We start from the raw sequence: 18,899 nt of genomic DNA, 5'->3' as shown, positions 1-18,899 counted from the left end.
GCTTGTTCGTGCGTCTGTTTCTGTATGTCTGCACGTATATATACACAGGGGGATTTATCAATAAGGAAGAGGTTAAAAATAAAGATATGAACATAGAGTGGAACTAAATTGAAATGTGTGAATTGATAAACGCTGGGGAGGGAAGGGGAGGGGGTGGGGACGGAGGAGGAGGATGAGAGTGAAAGCAAAGAGTGACAGGTATGATGTTCAGTGCTAAGATATACTATAACATTGAGTACAATCATAACTGGAAGCTTGTGTGTTTTGTTTCTCTCTTTGCGTGACTGTGGAGAAATGTAGAGCCTATTGTATTAACCGAGGCTCTAAATATGTGAGTCCCAGTTCAAATAGCTGGCCATTCTGCGCAGATTGTTTATGTTATGTTTCTTCCAACGTCGTGTCTCGTGTTGATATCGAAAATAACAATCAGTAAGTCAGGATAGTAACTCAGTAAGAAGTCGCTGTTATTTCTATTTCTCCCAAGGATTCACTCCACCACCTCGTCCCGTTTTCTTTCACTCAACATGACCTTAGTAACCCGCCAACGAAAGGAAACTTAGAAACTCTCGATGAATTTCAGTTCAAACTTAGACTTTTCGATTATAAAGTCCTCCAAACTTTGCACTTTCTCATTTTCGACTAATCCCGATTTTCTGAAAATGCCTCTTCCTTTCCTGATAGACTCATCTGACGTAAAAAAAGAAGAAGAAGAAGAAGAAGAACAGTTTAATAAACCCACAAGAGCACAGTTGAAGAAAGGGAACAGCGAACAGGAATATAAATAGAACGAAGTGATCTCTCTCTCTCTCTCTCTCTCTCTCTCTCTCTCTCTCTCTCTCTCTCTCTTTTAACGAAGCAGTCACACAGGATAAAGTTAGCGAGTGGGATGCCCGAGTCTTGGCCAAACAAAGGCAATGAAAAGAGGTCAATCACGCTTCCACGAACGGCGGAGGATTCACAGAGTCTGCTCGGTGATATTCAAGGAGGTTATTCCCATCACTGAAGCGCCTGACGGAGCCTGATCCTCTATTCTGTCTGGCAATAGAGAATCTGATTGCCTGTAACCGCGTGAAGATTACCCTCCTTCAAAGACCGTCTGGGGTACGAGATGGGATTCAAATTACCCGGGTCACCACGCCAGCCCGAGGTCCTGCGCGCGCCTCAAAGGAACGCGCGGAATAGGGCGAGGCAGGGCGAGGCAAGACTAAGCGGGGCGACTGGGCGAGGCGGCTTTCAAACGGGGTCACGGTGGGTGTATGTGGGGGATGGGTGGGGGGCGATGCTCTCTCTCTCTCTCTCTCTCTCTCTCTCTCTCTCTCTCTCTCTCTCTCTCTCTCTCTCTCTCTACATCAGTGAGCTACAATACGTCTCCTTGTAAATATTTCACAATGGGTAACGCATGTAGAAAATAACAAAGAGTGATATCTGTAGGCATGTCTCCATAATTCAAGGCTTCTTCCAGGTCTAGAAATATTGTTTTCATCACCGGTATTTGCGTGATGGTGGTGGTATTGGTGGTGGTAGTGGTGGTGGTACTGATAGCGGTAGTAGCAGCAGTAGTAGTAGTAGTAGTAGTAGTAGTAGTATAGTATTGGTACTGGTGGTGGTAGTGATAGTGGTAGTAGCAGTAGTAGTAGTAGTAGTAGTAATATAGTAAAGCGCAAAACAATAACAATATAATCACAGTTACCTGCTTCTCATTATTAACATGTTTATACCCACGGCTTGCTGATGCAGCTAATTAAACATGATATTAACACCCAACGTGACTTGGTGCGGCCTTTCCACAACAAGGACAATAATTATTATGATCATTTTAATCTGGTTAGTAAGTACCCGTTCTGGTAACACTTCCACTGTCCTCTTCCTCCCCTCCCTCCCTCCTTCCTTCCACCGCCCTCCCACTCTCCCTCCGATTATCCCTCTTCCTCCTTCACCTCCTCCTCTTCCAAGCCTTCCTCCAACTCGTCTAGCTTCCTATGAGTGATAAATCTGTGTTTATTTTCACTAATATCTCTCAGTAAGTGGTAATGCGACACCTCAGAATCATTATTACTTCATGTGTCAGGTGAGATGTGGCTGAAATAGAGTTTGGTTGGTTTTATTATTATTATTGTTATTATTATTTAGTAGTAGTAGTAATAGTAGTAGTAGCTTTTTTATTTATTATTATTTTTATTCTTTTTATTCCATGTAAATACATTGACACACATTTTTGTATTTCATTTTTAACGTAAGGACATGCTATTCAATTCAGTAGCAAAAAAAAAAAACATTTAAATAATGAAATTCTACAACAAATGTATTATTCGTGCAATGAAGTAAAGAGAATATGGAAAATACAAACACACACACACAAACACACTCACAAACACACACACATACACACACACACACTAATCATCCTATCCCTCTCTTCCTTTTTCCCTTCTTTCCTCCCTGCTTTCTATCCTTTCCTTCCTCTCTCCCGCATTCCCTCTCCTGCCCTCTCCCTCTCCCCTTCCCTCTATTCCCTACAGGACTATTTCATTACGCTAATTGGAAATGGTAAGTGAAAGAGGTAGATTTTTTTCTGATGATGTGCTGGGGAAGGCGGGAGCGGGTGTGGTACAAAGGCAGGTTTTAATTCGTTAGGGAACTTCTCTTTTTGTGTTTGAAATCTTATTGAACTCCCCGCTGGAAAATAAGATGCATTAGATCAATGTCTTTTTTGTCATTACTATATATGCATACGTTTTAGTTTTCTCCAGCGATTTCAAAGGGAAAAAATATTGCATCTACATCAAAGTGTTCTAAATATATTGACATCTTTCAGTCTCCGGTAGAAAAAAAGAAAACATTTGCATTTACTTTTTTCTTTTTTTCTTCTTTTTTTTTTTTTTTTTTTACCTCACGTGATGGTGTAGAGGTTAGAGTTTCACGAGTTGAAATTTAACCTTCCCTTTTCTTTTTGTAGTCTTTTTCTTTTAGACCTGTCAAATGTGATGCTCTCTCTCTCTCTCTCTCTCTCTCTCTCTCTCTCTCTCTCTCTCTCTCTCTCTCTCTCTCTCTCTCTCTCTCTCTCTCTCTCGATGTGAAATGAAGGCTTTTTTCTTTTTGCTTTGTACTCATCATCATTGTAGCAGTATCATCTTTATTGACATTACGATTACAATTACTATTATCGCTACTATCGCTACCATCATTACTCGTATTAACAATATCATTAGCGGAGGCGGAAGTGCAGTGCTAGTAGGAGCATTAATTATTTTTGCGTGCACGCGAGACCCCCCTGTCCAGTGCACTGCCCAGACACTCATGATATACCCGACAGGTAATTACCTCCCTTCACTCTGACAAAAACTTTCTTCGTCAAATCCACAGTGAGAACAAACGGACAGGCAAACAGACACGCGGATGGATGGATACGAACACTGCCGCGTGTATTTGTCCCAGTAGGCAGTGAAATAGATGAATGAACTGAAATAAATATATATCCCTTCGTTAAAACATGAACTGCAACAAATATGTAAATGGGTAAAAAAAAAAAAAAAAAAAAAAAAAACATGCTCTATTTCTCTTCAATACAAAGGCAAATGGACAACCAGCGTGTCTTTGATGATGAGCACATGGTTAAATTATTGATAGAGTAATGCGGAAGGTACATAAAATTCACACTGTCACACACGCTGAAACACAGGAAATGGAAAAAATAATTGACAGGGCGAGCGAGGGAGAGGGAAAGAAAGAAAATGAGTAACTTGATAATATACATAGAAAACGGGGAGAGTCAGTCAGCGTTGCCAGAATAAACTGCCACCTTGCACGTTTGTATTAATGACACTTTGGTTCTCTAGGGGAGCTGCGCAGGGGAAAATAATGGATATTTTACATATTCTTAATGCTACTTCTATTTTTACTTAACAAAATTGTACCTGTTGATAGACTTGTTGGGTATGGAAACTGCGTATTGTTTATTTATGTTGTTTATAATCATAATATCTCTTCTCTCCTTAGTTTAATGGATGGAGTAACACTGTATATAATAAACAGGAAATTTCTGTACCTTTTAATTTTAACCTTTCGTGAAAATACATAAGTTTCTCTTCAAAACTAAGAATAATGAACATGTTATTTTGCCGTATTTTATTTTTCTTATTCTATTCCTAACTTGCATTCTGTTCTTAGTTCTATGCATGAATTAACATTATATAGAGTGTATACGAAATATAGATAACCTTAAATTTGTTTCAAGTAAAACACTCAAATATCTCAAATACGAGTATATTCTAAAATATAACACTAATTAGCATGTGCCTTGTTCCCAAATGACGATATTAAACTAAATCTCTCCCTGCAACAAATCTGTCCTAATACTTCAAACACTGCCATGAAACAGACACTCACGACGCCCTTAATAACAGAATCGCCGCCTCTCCCTCCCTTCAGGTGATTTATTTACGGCGATTTTTCAGAACTGAGTAACACGGAACAATAACACACTATAACGCGTCAAATGCCTATTTTTCTCCGCGCGCCGAAAAAAATTTGACTGCCAAGCGACAAGCGCGGATGACGGCTCGCTAATCTGGCAACACTGGATTATGATACGATTTACGAAACACACTAACGAATTATTAATTTTTGGGGCTCGTTCCTCACCACGATTTTTACGACATGAAACATTCGAAACTGCAATGGAATTTCAGTCACACAGGTAAACAAAAACACCTTAAAAAATGAGGAAGCCAAACAGATAAACAAATAAATCAACAAACTAAGCCATGAATAATAAAATAATGTGCGGAACTGTAACATATGTAGAGAGAGAGAGAGAGAGAGAGAGAGAGAGAGAGAGAGAGAGAGAGAGAGAGAGAGAGAGAGAGAGAGAGATTAAAGACAATACAGAAAAAGACAACAACAAATCCCCCTCCCCCTCTCTCTCTCTCTCTCGGAACTGTAGCAGATGAGAGAGAGAGAGAGAGAGAGAGAGAGAGAGAGAGAGAGAGAGAGAGAGAGAGAGAGAGAGAGAGAGAGAGAGAGAGAGAATTACAGACAATACAGAAAAAGACAACAACAGATCTCTCTCTCTCTCTCTCTCTCTCTCTCTCTCTCTCTCTCTCTCTCTCTCTCTCTCTCTCTCTCTCTCTCTCTCCTGACGGGAGGGAGTTAACCGGAACTGAAATGCCTTCCTCTCCTCCTCCTCTACTCCCCTGCGTCCCCGCCCCTCGCCTCCCGTCGGGGTTGCAGCAGCGGGACAGGTCGAGGTGAGATCAAAGCGACAAACGACCTAAATTACTCAGTCAGACCTGCTGCTGTTTCTGCTGCTGCTGTCACTCCCTTCAGCACCCTCCCCTCCCCTGCCTCCTGTCTCTCCTGTCTCTCATGTCGCTCCTTACAGCATCCCGCCCTCACTCTGCCATATCATAACACTTTAATATCTTTTAGGCCACTTATTTCCAGCTTTCTTGTATGTTTTGGGGTCGTGATGGTGCCTGTTGTGTGTGTGTGTGTGTATGTGTGTAACAGTTTCATCATTCCTGTGCATACAAATAAATAGATGAATAATGAAACCTTTACTATAAGTCTAACAAACGTCACGCTGAGCCATTGGGGTATAAAATTAATATCACAGGCTATTTTCTTCGTCTCCCAAGCTTACTCGTGGCGTTCCTCTGGCCCTCTTCACCTCCGTCAGCTCTCCCAACTATTCCTTTTAATATCGCATTAATTAATCGTTATAAGACACGCTTCGCCGCCGGGTTCTCGCGACGCCCTTCCTCTCTCCCAGCACTGCGTACAATCCCTCTAACCCAAGGAAGGCGGAAAGTCCCATAATTCCATGCCCGGGCTCCACGTCATCGCCAGATAGCTGATGTCATCGACACTTGCTTTTTCGTTCTGTAATTGGACGGCCTTGTCAATTGCTCCTTCCTGATTGGCTACTTCCAGTGAACCAGCGAACTAGGGAACAGATGGTCTGGGGTGCCCGGAGATGGGTGGACCTAGGGAGAGAGGAGTGGGGAGGGGCAGGGAAGCGGTGTTGCTATGTTTGAACATATCCGTGTATTCTGTCCTACATTCTCATCATTACGGAAAGCTACGTCTTTGATGGTTAATAACAGCATGCAGCAGAATACGTCTAGAGTCGTGTGTTGATCAGAACAGTTCATACCGGAATGATTCCCGTCACGCTCGCTGAGTCGCAAACAACGCAATAGTTAACGCTACTTGAGGCTCTTTATATGGTGAATTTAGTTAGAGTCTACGTTAATATCATGCCATATCATATATATATATATATATATATATATATATATATATATATATATATATATATATATATATATATATATATATATATATATATATATATATATGATTTTTTTTTTCAATGAAGATTTACTGTTGGTGGAATATTGTGTATTTCAAGAATAGTATAAAATAAAATCATGACTGCAGACATACGTCATCCTTCCCTCCTACACAGACGCTGACCGAGTGAATCAGCTGAATGAAGCCTCGAGCGCACCAACGAGGCTTCAGTTGTGGCTCGTCCGCCCACACCGCAACCGCTCCCTGCCACCGCCAATGCCATCCCATCCCTCCCTTCCCTCTCCGTAGAGCGCCTGCGACACCTACATGGATTAAATGTTTTCCCGATATACGCTATTTTTAAAGAAAGAATAAAAGTATGAACAGTTACTTGAACGGCTTCCACAATGGATCGTTCGGGGCAAGGAAACACTCATTGATCCACACCTGCACACCTGCACACCTACGCAGCACACCTGAGGCAATGACGCAGGTACCTCATGGATGACGAAATTCATCATTAGCAGTATATGATGCACGTCTATCAAGCAGCATCGGTTAGTTTCCATTGTAATACTCCAGTGTGTGTGTGTGTGTGTGTGTGTGTGTGTGTGTGTGTGTGTCCACCCACCAAAAAGAGTCATATTTACAATCCAAAATATATGTAAAGTTTTACCAGAATAATTAACGTGGCCTGCTCGGTGCATGCTTAAAATGTCCAACTCACTTTGATGGCCGGGAAAAAAAAAAGAACTCTTGCCTTAATGATCATCACGTGGAGCCTCCGCCCACCCCCACTCCACCCACCGCGCCCACCATGCCTCACGTCACAGCGCCACCAGGAGTCACGTGACAGAGAGAGAGAGAGAGAGAGAGAGAGAGAGAGAGAGAGAGAGAGAGAGAGAGAGAGAGAGAGAGAGAGAGACCTAAAAATAAATAAGAGAACAAAAGAACTCCAAACATGCCACAATACTCTCAAAAAAAAAAAAAAAACAGAAAAAAAACAAAATACGTCACATCACGAATACTTTACCGCTTATGTCAACAGGAATAAAAGAACAACAAAACGAAACAGAAGTGCAATAAGTCAAGAGGGAAAAGGTAGGCGGAGAAACGACATTAAATGGATACAAAGGGCACAAAGTGAGGCCTATGTCGGGCAGAATAGGCCTTAGAAATGGACGTTAAGATGGGAACTTTAGTCAATTCATCACTTGTTAATGAAGTGAGATGTGGGGGCTAACTTTGCCGAGGGTGTGTGTGTGTGTGTGTGTGTGTGTGTGTGTGTGTGTGTGTATCCTCTCTCTCTCTCTCTCTCTCTCTCTCTCTCTCTCTCTCTCTCTCTCTCTCTCTCTCTCTCTCTCAAACGTACACAGGTACACACACTAATCGTAAAAAGAAGAAAAATATAGACAGATAAATATATAAAGAGAGAGAGAGAGAGAGAGAGAGAGAGAGAGAGAGAGAGAGAGAGAGAGAGAGAGAGAGAGAGAGAGAGAGAGAGAGAGAGAGAGAGAGAAACGCTACAACCTGTCCCTAATCACATTAAGTGAACGAACGCCTCCTCCAACTCCCAAGGTAACAATTAATGGCGAGTGTATTTAGGTGTTCCCTCCTGTTTGATACTTTTAATTAAGGGTCAGAATACAATACACACAACCTGCATAATAATATTCCTTTGTGCTGCGCCGTACGTGAAGCGACCTTTTCATCATAAATTAGACCCATAAACAGTAGATATTCGTCATTATTTGTTTGGCGTATCATTATCAAAGGGAGTTTTAGTGGTTAAGTGATGAGTATATAGTATTATGTAGTGTAGTGTGTGTGTGTGTGTGTGTTTATCAGTGTTTGCATTTGTTTGTGTATGTTTTCATGAAGAGCGATACACAATCGACCCTTTTCATGGTTGCCTGTGTTTATGATTTACAGATTAAATATGTACGGCAGTTGATAAAAGAGGGCAATTTTAACCGTAAATAAATAGATAGACAGATAGATAGATAGACAGACTGATTGATTGATTGATTGATTGATTGATAAATAAATAGAGAGAAAGAGAGAGAGAGAGATACTTCATCGACCATCATTTTTTATTTGACACACACACACACACACACGTCCAGATTCTATTGATTTTAACTCTTATATAAATTCCGTACTGAAAATATTGAAAAAAAAAAAAAAAAAGATATCATATGCTTCCATGGAAATTAAACATAAAGGAACACTGCCCACAAAACACACATCCATACACACGCACATACATACATGCATACATACGTGCACACAAATACGTACATGCCAAAAAATCTATCAACGCCACGCACATAACAGGTATACATCAATGTTTATGTATGTATGTACGTATCGAGCAATCAACAACGTACACACAGAACACTCACACGTTCACACATCATAACATACACCCATACACACGCACACACCCACAGCACTTGCGTGACGTGCACACACACACACACACACACACACACACACACACACACACACATCAAAGCCGTCCACGCACGTACACACAGCACCCAAATACACACAACCAACCAACAACAACACACCCCTACACACACACACACACACACACACACACACACACACACACACACACACACAATCATCTAAACTTGCGTGTATTCAGAACCACTATGGAATCCTCCCCGGCCTCCTCGCACACTTACACCTCCGCCCTCACCCCAACGGCGCCCTCACACGCAAGGGAGTCCTCGGCGCCCTCAGAGAACCATGGTCGAAATAATACGTGAATATTTTAATAACACCCAAACGATGCACTCCATCCGCCTCCCCTTCCCCCTCACGCTCCACTCACCCCAGCTTTCCAACTATACTGCAGCTAAACTGAAATAATTTTCGCTTTCGAGAGAGAGAGAGAGAGAGAGAGAGAGAGAGAGAGAGAGAGAGAGAGAGAGAGAGAGAGAGAGAGAGAGAGAGAGAGAGAGAGAGAGAGAGAGAGAGAGAGAGAGAGAGAGTCGGTATTGTGCATTTCTTACCACGTTTTCCATGTTTCAGAATTTTTAAACCAATTTTGAAAAGTGAGAGAATCAACTGGTAAAATATTCGTGCTCTTCTTTATTCCTTTTTTGGGGGGAGATGCGCCTCTTTTGTTGTGCTGCCATCAAAAACCCCAAACAGCGCTAAAAAGTTGGTAATTATGGTGCATATTTAACATTTCTTTTTTTCGTCAAGCATTTTTTTCGCTTGTTCTTTAGTGACGTAATCTTTAAAACAATGACTGATAATGGGTTGTAATATAAAGTCCTGTTTCTGCTTCTCTGCCTCTCTTAAGCTTGAACCCCAAAGCATTTCTAAACAGGCTACATTGGAAGTTATTTAGATTTTCCGGGGTATTTTCATGAGACATATAATCAAACAACGATTCTACGCCATCAATAGCAAAACATATTCATGAGAACAGGAGTAATCAACTTTGTGGCACGGATAGCCTTTAATGGAAGTTACTGGAGCTTTCATTGGTAATTATTCGACTCTACTGATAGTTTAACGAGGATTCTACACTGTAAATATTAAAAAAACATAATACTTTGAACTTGACCGATAATTTCCGTGGTCTTTGAAAACAATCCTGATCAGAGGGATATACGTTTACGGACACGGGTCTTAACTCCTCACGTGTTCCCAACCCTGAAGCTTGCAGTAAGTGGAGCGGCATAATTCAGATTTATATTCCATTTTCCAGCAGTCCTCAATGCCCAAGGGTTCGGGTGAAATCAGAACATGCTCTCATTTTACCCTTCCCTGCATCATCCCACGTCACTCCCTACCCAACTAACATTTGTGTCTCTCCGCTCCCTAGCTCCCCTTTCTCGCTCACCTCATAGAAGCAGTGCCTGTATTTTTTTTTTCTCTCTCTTTCTCTCTTTTTCCTTTGTGCAATATCAGTTGTTCGCATAAATATTCACCTACGTTTGCAAGTACACTCAAGCATGTAAATCTCAGTCAAGCATACGTGCAAATAACACAGTGCTAAAATATTTCGTCTCTTCCACCCTATCTCTCTCTCTCTCTCTCTCTCTCTCTCTCTCTCTCTCTCTCTCTCTCTCTCTCTCTCTCTCTCTCTCTCTCTCTCTTTCCTAAGCAAAAACACGTACTTAAAATTCAGCACATTTGAGCAAACATCTGCGAAAATAATACAGTTCCGCACACACACACACACACACACACACACACACACACACACACACACACACGCACACAAAATATGACTCACGGCCTCTCCATTAAGAGTGTAATGAAAATTCACTACACTACAACAAAGCACGACAATCCTAGGAACAAGAGAGAGAGAGAGAGAGAGAGAGAGAGAGAGAGAGAGAGAGAGAGAGAGAGAGAGAGAGAGAGAGAGAGGTGGTTAAGTGAATAAATTTAGTGGATGACGTGATGGATGATGCGGTTGTCACTTACGGCATCGCGTCTACGTAACTTGGTTTTAGGGACGGGAATTGTTGCATACTGGCGAGGGGTAGTGCGGGGGGCAGTGGTGGCGGGGATGGGGGTTGATGGGGGCGCCGCACCGGAGAAGAAGGAGCCACGCTTTGTTTTACATAGAAACTCGGATTCCAACAACTCCCGTCACACCAAAGTTATATTGCTCGCTGAGGGTAAACACACACACACACACACACACACACACACGAAGAGAAATTGTATCATTCCTCTTCTTTCTCATGTCAGGGAAACTAAGCATTATTATCATTATCATTAACATTATTATAATTATCACTATCATCATTATTATCATCATCAGCGTCACCATTACTCTCACCTGTGTTATTATTATCATCATTGTTGTCATCATTATTGCCTCACTATTCGACCTTAATTATTTTCATACTCCAGATACTGCTTGATTTCCTTCTCTCATTTCCGTGTGTGTGTGTGTGTGTGTGTGTGTGTGTGTGTGTGTGTGTGTGTGTGTGTGTGTGTGTGTGTGTGTGTGTGTGTGCTTATTCCTATCTGCTTCATTCCCTTTGTCTTCTCTTCTCCCTTTGTTAGTTTACCTCCTTCCTCGTCTTTATCTCTTGTTTCTTTTTAGTCTTCTTCTCCTTCTATTCTTCGTTCGTTCTTTTTTCCCTTCAAGGTCTTTAGTCTTTCCTTCAACTCCTTTTCCAAATTCCTCTTTCTCTTTTCCTTCTCTTTTTTTTCCACAATTTAGGTCCAACTAGATAATATCCTTTTCTCTCTCTCTCTCTCTCTCTCTCTCTCTCTCTCTCTCTCTCTCTCTCTCTCTCTCTCTCTCTCTCTCTCTCTCTCTCTCTCTCTCTCTCAAATTGCTCTATACTTTTTTTCCTTATTTTTCCACTTTCATTCCTCCTCCTCCTCCTCCTCCTCCTCCTCCTCCTCCTCCTCCATCTTCTACTGGTTCTCTCCTTTTTTTTTTTCAAGGACTTTTTATTCCGTCGCTGCCATCATCATTTTTTTCTTTGTCTTTTCCCTTTTTCCTATCCGCTTTCTTTCCTCCCGCTTCTCCTCGACTAATCAAATGATCATTATCTCATTAGGTCGTATTTTATCCTTTTCAAACTTTCTTCCTGCTCCTTAATTACTCTCTTTAGCCCTCAGTTTTATTTAGAAATATTTTTTTGTGTGTTTCCTTTATATTACCAATTAGCGTGGGATAACTGGAAAAACACGCTGGAGAAATATTTTGTGTAACGTCGATCATTTCATTAGTGAAGGTAATAGGTCTTTATAACTTGTGTTGTTTGCGTCTCTGTTTCTGTCTGTTTGGTTGTCTGGAAAAATACGTACCTATCTATCTGCTTTGACGATTCCGTGTCGACAAGCTCTTCTCGCGAGTGTTTACCATAAGCTGCGGCGCGTCTAGTTCAGCACACTTAAGAAATTTCACAAACAAATATATATATATATATATACGAGTATATATATATATATATATATATATATATATATATATATATATATATATATATATATATATATATATATATATATATATATATATATATATATATGAAAGTCACAAAGGAACGCTAACGAGGCAGTTATCTCGTTTCCTATCTTTATAGATGACTTTGGACTCCTTTCAGTTTTCTTTGACACTTTTGGCGGGAAATAGTCAAACTTTCCACCAAAGAAAGGAGGCCGTGAGGGCGAGGCAGGAAGGAGGGGAATAAAATGAGGACAAATGCGAGGTAGGAAGAGAATCCCTAAAAAAAGAAAGAAAAAAAAAAAAAAGGAAGGAACATGCTAAAACTATACACTGTATTGCTATCACACAGACACTAGTACATATAATCGGTTACCATTACTATCATTATTATTATTATTATTACTATTATTATTATTATCAATATTATTATTATTATTATTATTATTATTATTATTATTATTATTATTATTATTATTATTATTGTTATTATTATTTTCATTATTATTATTATTACTATTACTATTATAATTATTAGTCATTTTTATCATCATCATCATCATCATCATCATCATCATCATCAACAAAAACATCGTCATTATCGTATGGAGCCGCGCCACGAAGCACCACGAGTGATGTGAACAGGTCAAGTGGGAAATGAAATGATAACCTGATGACAAACTTTCTCGTTTCTCTCAGGAGGAAAAAAAAAAAAAAAAGACTTTCCACACTTGCCAATTAAAACACACGCTTTGATCTTCATTTCTGGACACTTAGCAGCAATACCAATACATCAACCGCGTGCGAAAAACCTTTACAATTCTGCTATCTGAAGAAAATAAGGCAAGAAATACACAGTGGGAAAATAGACACACTGCATACACACATACACGTGATTATTTGATGTGAATGACTTGTAGTACATAAACAGTGTATATATTACGCAAATTAACACTCACATAGCCACAGATGCGAGGAACAGGTGAGGGAGGCTGGTGGTCCGCCAACACCTGTGAATAAGGAAGAAACACGTGAGCATAATTAAACAAAACAAGTAAGAAAAAGTCACCTTAGATAAATATATAAAAGGACACAAGGAAATCAACACACACACACGCACACACACACACACACACACACACACAACTCCCAAACACACACATACCCACAGAAGCACGCACGCACGCACTCAACACACGCACGCAAGCATCCTCTGTCTCACCACAATCAAGAAAATTCGCTGACAGTCCCAAGTTCCGAGCATTTAACGAACCGGGAAATTCCTCCATATTTGCTGTGTCTGCCAAACCAGGCGGCACAGCAACCTCATGTATGCTGCGTCTCGCTGTGTCACGGCCCAAGGAACGCGTGGAAAAGAAGAGGTAACATACGTGGGTAACATAAGCATACTGTGTTACTAGTGTTTATGTTTTGCTGTGTGTGTGTGTGTGTGTGTGTGTGTGTGTGTGTGTGTGTGTGTGTGTTTTCTCGCAATTTTTCTTTATTTCGGTTAAATTTTCTTGTATATGTCCTGTATATATGTTTTTTATTTCATTTTCTCTCTCTCTCTCTCTCTCTCTCTCTCTCTCTCTCTCTCTCTCTCTCTCTCTCTCTCTCTCTCTCTCTCTCTCTCTCTCTCTCTCTCTCTCTCTCTCTCTCTCTCTCTCTCTCTGTATGTATGTGTGTGTGCGTGTGTGCGTGCGTGTGAGTACATAAAGTATAAAATGCAAAAAAAAAAAAAAAGAGGAAAAAAATAAAAGGAAAGTAAGCAAACCAAGTTTACGTATCTCTCTCTCTCTCTCTCTCTCTCTCTCTCTCTCTCTCTCTCTCTCTCTCTCTCTCTCTCTCTCTCTCTCTCTCTCACGCACACACAAGAGAAAGTAAAAACAAAACAGACGCAAGTACCTCACTCCCTCGCTACGTCATGGAGCGATTATATCCTTTTTTTTTCCCTTTCATACTTTTAATTCATTCTTTTCTCCTTCGTTAATTTCACCTGTTTATTCTCCTCCAGCACAACATGAGTAAACAAGAAGAGGAGGAGGAGGAGGAGGAGGAGGAGGAGGAGGAGGAGGAGGAGGTATCAAACAGCCCCAATGAATGCTTTGTAATGAGAATGAAAAGAGAGAGAAAGAAATAAAAACACGGTAACACAATACTCCTTTTTTTAACATGCACATGAAGAGTAATGTTTATTTTGGAGTATGGCAGCAGAGAGAGAGAGAGAGAGAGAGAGAGAGAGAGAATTGCCACACGCTCTCCAGGTTCTGGGGTGGAAATTCTCTCCACTAATACAGCGTAAAGTTTATGGGACAATCTAGCACCGTCGCAACAAGACTTAAGTTGCCAGTAGACCGGCCCTCTTCTCTCCCTCTCCTCTCCCTCTTTCCTCTCCCTCTTCCTTCCTCTCTTCTCTATTCTCCCTTTACCTCACCTTCAACTAACACCTTCCCTTTCATCACAATCAATCTTACACCTCCTCTCCTCTCCCCTCAACGCCCTCTCCTTCTCTCTCTCTCTGCCTTTCTCCTCGTTCCTCTCTCTCTCTCTCTCTCTCTCTCTCTCTCTCTCCGTACAGTCGTATTTCAAATTACTCTTTATTCCTACTCTTTCAACACGTAATTATGTAAAATCGACGCGGGGGGAAAAAAAGAGGAGGTGGAGAGCGGAAACATCAAGAGGAAGGCCAACAGAATGGAAAAGCTTCAATTTCCTACTACAAACTTTTAATTTCGGTCCAGTGTTGGCAAGTCAATTAGAGTTCCTTCAGAGAGACCTAATTGAGTCCTGGAGGATCAAGACTCCTTCGTGCTCCTTCAGTGCTTGCCTCTTAATAGACATGAGAGAGAGAGAGAGAGAGAGAGAGAGAGAGAGAGAGAGAGAGAGAGAGAGAGAGAGAGAGAGAGAGAGAGAGAGAGAGAGAGAGAGAGAGAGAGAGAGAGAGAGAGAGATAACTAGACAGACAAACAGACAGACAGACAGACAGACAGACAGACAGACAGACAGACAGACAGACATATAACCAGAGAAACAGATAGACAGACAGACAGGCAGACAGACAGATATATAGAAAAGTAAGGAAAGAAGAGAAAAAGAAATGGGGAAAGTGGAGAATAGAGACAAATTTAGAGAGAGAGAGAGAGAGAGAGAGAGAGAGAGAGAGAGAGAGAGAGAGAGAGAGAGAGAGAGAGAGAGAGAGAGAGAGAGAGAGAGAGAGAGAGAGAGGCTTTCAATAATTCACGACCTTCATTTATTCAGTGCTATTCATGTATAATTTCTTTACCGATACATTCTTCAGCGGTAGGTACAATGAAATATACAATAAACAGTAGTGTTAAAGTGGCAGAGCAGTTTACGTATGCTACCTCCTCGTGTCGCAGAGTTCAAGTACTTAACACTGGGAGGGTGACGTTGCCTTAACCTCAATATGCAAAGAAGAAAGAACACAAAGAAAAAAATAGTAGAGGTTCTTATTTCTTACTGAGAGTGAGAGAACGAGAACTAGAACGAGATCGAGAGAGAAACGATAAGAGGTCCCATTTAAAATCATACACTTAAAAAAAAAAAAAAAATGAAAACACAAAGAAAATAATGAAAAATAACACAGTAATAACAAAACACAAGAGAAGAATGATCGTATGCCATCACTTATATTCTTCTGCTTCTGCTCCTCTTCCTCCTCTTCCTCTTGCTTCTCCTCCTCCTCCTGCACCTTCTCCTCATGATGGTTTGGAGGTGAGAGATGAGAGGGAGGCGTGGGAGGAAAGGCGGGGGAAAGGAGAGGAGGGAGTTCAAGCAAGAAGGAGACGAGGTGAGAGAAGGAAGGAAGGAAGGAAGGAAGGAAGGAGGGAGAGAAGGAGGCAGAAGTCGTATTACCAGCATTAAGAGAAGACTGAGAGATGCCATTAGAGCTTCACCTCCGCCAACTCTCGCTCGAACGTAAAGCCCGAAGCCCCGAAGCCCCGTGTTTGGTGTGGCCTTCAGAAACCTCAGTTAACGCAGATTTGGAAGGTTCGAAACACACGTGGGGGGATTTATGTCTCGTGTGCCGCCAACAAAGGATTCAATAGGATTCTATAATCTGCTCCCTTTGTGTTTTGCGTCGCGTGGTATTGGTCTGTGTTGAGGCTCATTGTTGCTGTGAATGCTGCTGTCCTGACGAACGACCACTTAAACAGCCGTCCACCTGTTATCTCAACGGGCCGGCATCAAATTCGTATAACAGGTGAATGTGCCTGATTATCACAAAGCCGGTGAGTTACTGAGCGATGAAGCACTGACGCATTAACCCGGAAAACACAGCTAGATGAATATATCCATTTTTTTACACTTTTAACTTCATCCCGTCCGCTGCAATGTGATGAATAATTGTAAAAACAGGAAAAAAATGTAGGTTCTCTCAGTGATTCATCTAGTGTTGACGCGCTGGACTTGAAAAATTAACCCTGGTTTCGTTTTTCCATTAAATATGAAGAAACATGGCACGCGGAATGGCCAAACGCGGCACAAACAATCTAATCACGGACTGACTGAGAGCTATCGATTGGTGCTTCAAAACTGTGCTTGTACGATATATGGTGTGTGTGTGTGTGTGTGTGTGTGTGTGTGTGTGTGTGTGTGTGTGTGCAAGAACGAGAATATAATGGGGTTTTAAATAAAATAAATGGTTGTTTTTAATATCACATTTATTAATATACTCTATGAAGGAGGTCAAGTCACAAGTACGACCATCAAGACACTTCATAACATTAATCTGGTAAGTACTAAATAACGCACTATTGTATTACACAGAAATCTATAAACTACAACATTAGTCTATTATTCATTTATTTTTATTTACTTAACTGTTTTTACTTCATTTTATCTTTTTCATGTATTTTATATTGCACAGATACGAGTAATGAATGAGGAAATCGATAAACTACAACAAAACATGGATCCTTATGCAAGATATCAACTTAAGGCATCTACATTACGCACAGCAGAATAATATCTTGTGATGATTCTAAAGTGGAGGATAACTGGCTCACTTCCTCTTCATTCTCCTCTGTTACTCGTCACCGGCATCGTTTCTCTTTTCGTTCCTTTTCCTCTTCTTTCTTTCTTTTCACTCTTGTCACATAGTTTCTTAAATCCCAATTCTTCTCTTATTGCTTTTCATCTTCCATCTTTCTTTCTTCACTCTATTCATATCGCTTTTTCATCAAGTCTTGCTTCTACTTTCTTTTTTTTTTCTTTTTCCTCTTATATCTTTCTCTCAAGTCCTTCTATTCTCACTCCTTTCCCTCCCCTATCTTTCTTCTGTCTGTTCATTCAGACAGTCGATCGCTATGTGAAGGAACACAATTGCCCAACATAGAGGCGAGTGAGTGGTGTGGTCGAGGCGAGAGGCTCTGAGGGAGGAGGCGCCGCAGCCTTACTTGACCTACACTGGAGGGCGAGGAGGCAACAAACGCGCCTTGGTGTTTGGAGGGTGGCTTTCTTTTAGATACGGTTAAGGTGAAAAGTTGTCCTGTCCTCACTCAATGTTCGCTCTAAGGTCGGTTTTCTTAAACCCTTTGGTCTTTCATTAGGGATAAAAGAATTAGTTCGCTGCCTCCTCACTGCTCTCCTTTCACTTGCCGCTGCCGCTGGCCTGCAGCCTGCACACAGGCCCTGATACAGCCTGCGACAACGGCCGCCTCCTCACGTGGTCCCCTAATGCTGACAGTGGCGGTCCGAGTGTCGCGGGGGGGGGCGGCAGCGTCACCGTGACACCGGGGTGTTCCTGCGCCAGCCTCCGCAGTGTCTCGCCTTGAGGACCCACCACGTGGCGCCGCATGTCGGGCGCCACCTCCACGTGCAACACTTTCATCTTTCTTGCCTCACGCCTCTGCTCTGCCTCGCGCAGCTTCTTCTCTATGGCCTGCAGGCGGCTGGTAATTTCCCGCGCCACGGCGTCAGCCTGTGTCCTGGGTCCCTGGATGAATACTTCCCGGGACGTGAGGTCCTGCGGGAGGGGCACAGACACACGCACTGCGGGGGTATTGCAGCTGCAGCTGCCGGATCGTCTCTCCCCGCGTGCCGATGACGTGACGCCGTCTGTTTGGCGGCACCGGCACCGCGACGTCCACACTTTCCTCCTGCCACGACAGACGCACTCTGTCACGGTCGTCCTGATGGGACTTCTTGTCTCGGCGCGGTTGTTCCTTGGGCTTGCGGGGGACGCGCTCAGGCTCAGGCGGCTTGATGGCCGGTGCTACTCTTTCCGTGACAATTGTCTTTTTCTTCACACGTTTCTTGCAGACAAGCTGCCACTCGCCGCCTTTGTCCTCCTCTTCGTGTCGCACTTTCTTCTTCTTGCGCTTCCGACGTTTCGCAGCACAGCGCCCTGACTGCACTTCAACCATTGCTTGCTCCTCGGACGGTGTTGGTTTTGCAGCAACATAATCCAAAACCTTTGTCACCGATGCATTCACAGGTTCCTCGAACGGAGCATGACTCTCCTCCAATGAAGATTCCTCACAGGAAACAATCTGTTTTTCCTCCTTCTCGCATGCTGCATGAGAGGAACTGGCGTCCTCCTCAGGGGATTCCACAACATCTTCAGTAGCACACAGACAGTCTTCCTTAGACGACGTTTGCAGATCGGGTGCAGACAGATACTCACCGTCTGAAGAGC

The 18,899-nt window shown here is 42.1% G+C and overlaps 1 long non-coding RNA gene across 1 annotated transcript in view; it reads right to left on the bottom strand.

Moving 5' to 3' along the window:
• LOC135091033 (uncharacterized) overlaps nucleotides 1-18,899 on the bottom strand; it is a 51,186-nt gene that overhangs the window by 16,184 nt on the left and 16,103 nt on the right. Inside the window, exon 2 of the long non-coding RNA XR_010262253.1 lies at nucleotides 13,198-13,248. This is a non-coding gene — a long non-coding RNA (uncharacterized LOC135091033). The remainder of the gene's footprint in view (nucleotides 1-13,197; nucleotides 13,249-18,899) is intronic.

Source organism: Scylla paramamosain, chromosome 36 (assembly GCF_035594125.1).
Source record: "Scylla paramamosain isolate STU-SP2022 chromosome 36, ASM3559412v1, whole genome shotgun sequence".
Taxonomy (NCBI): domain Eukaryota; kingdom Metazoa; phylum Arthropoda; class Malacostraca; order Decapoda; family Portunidae; genus Scylla; species Scylla paramamosain.
This window is presented reverse-complemented; position numbering and strand designations above follow the sequence as displayed.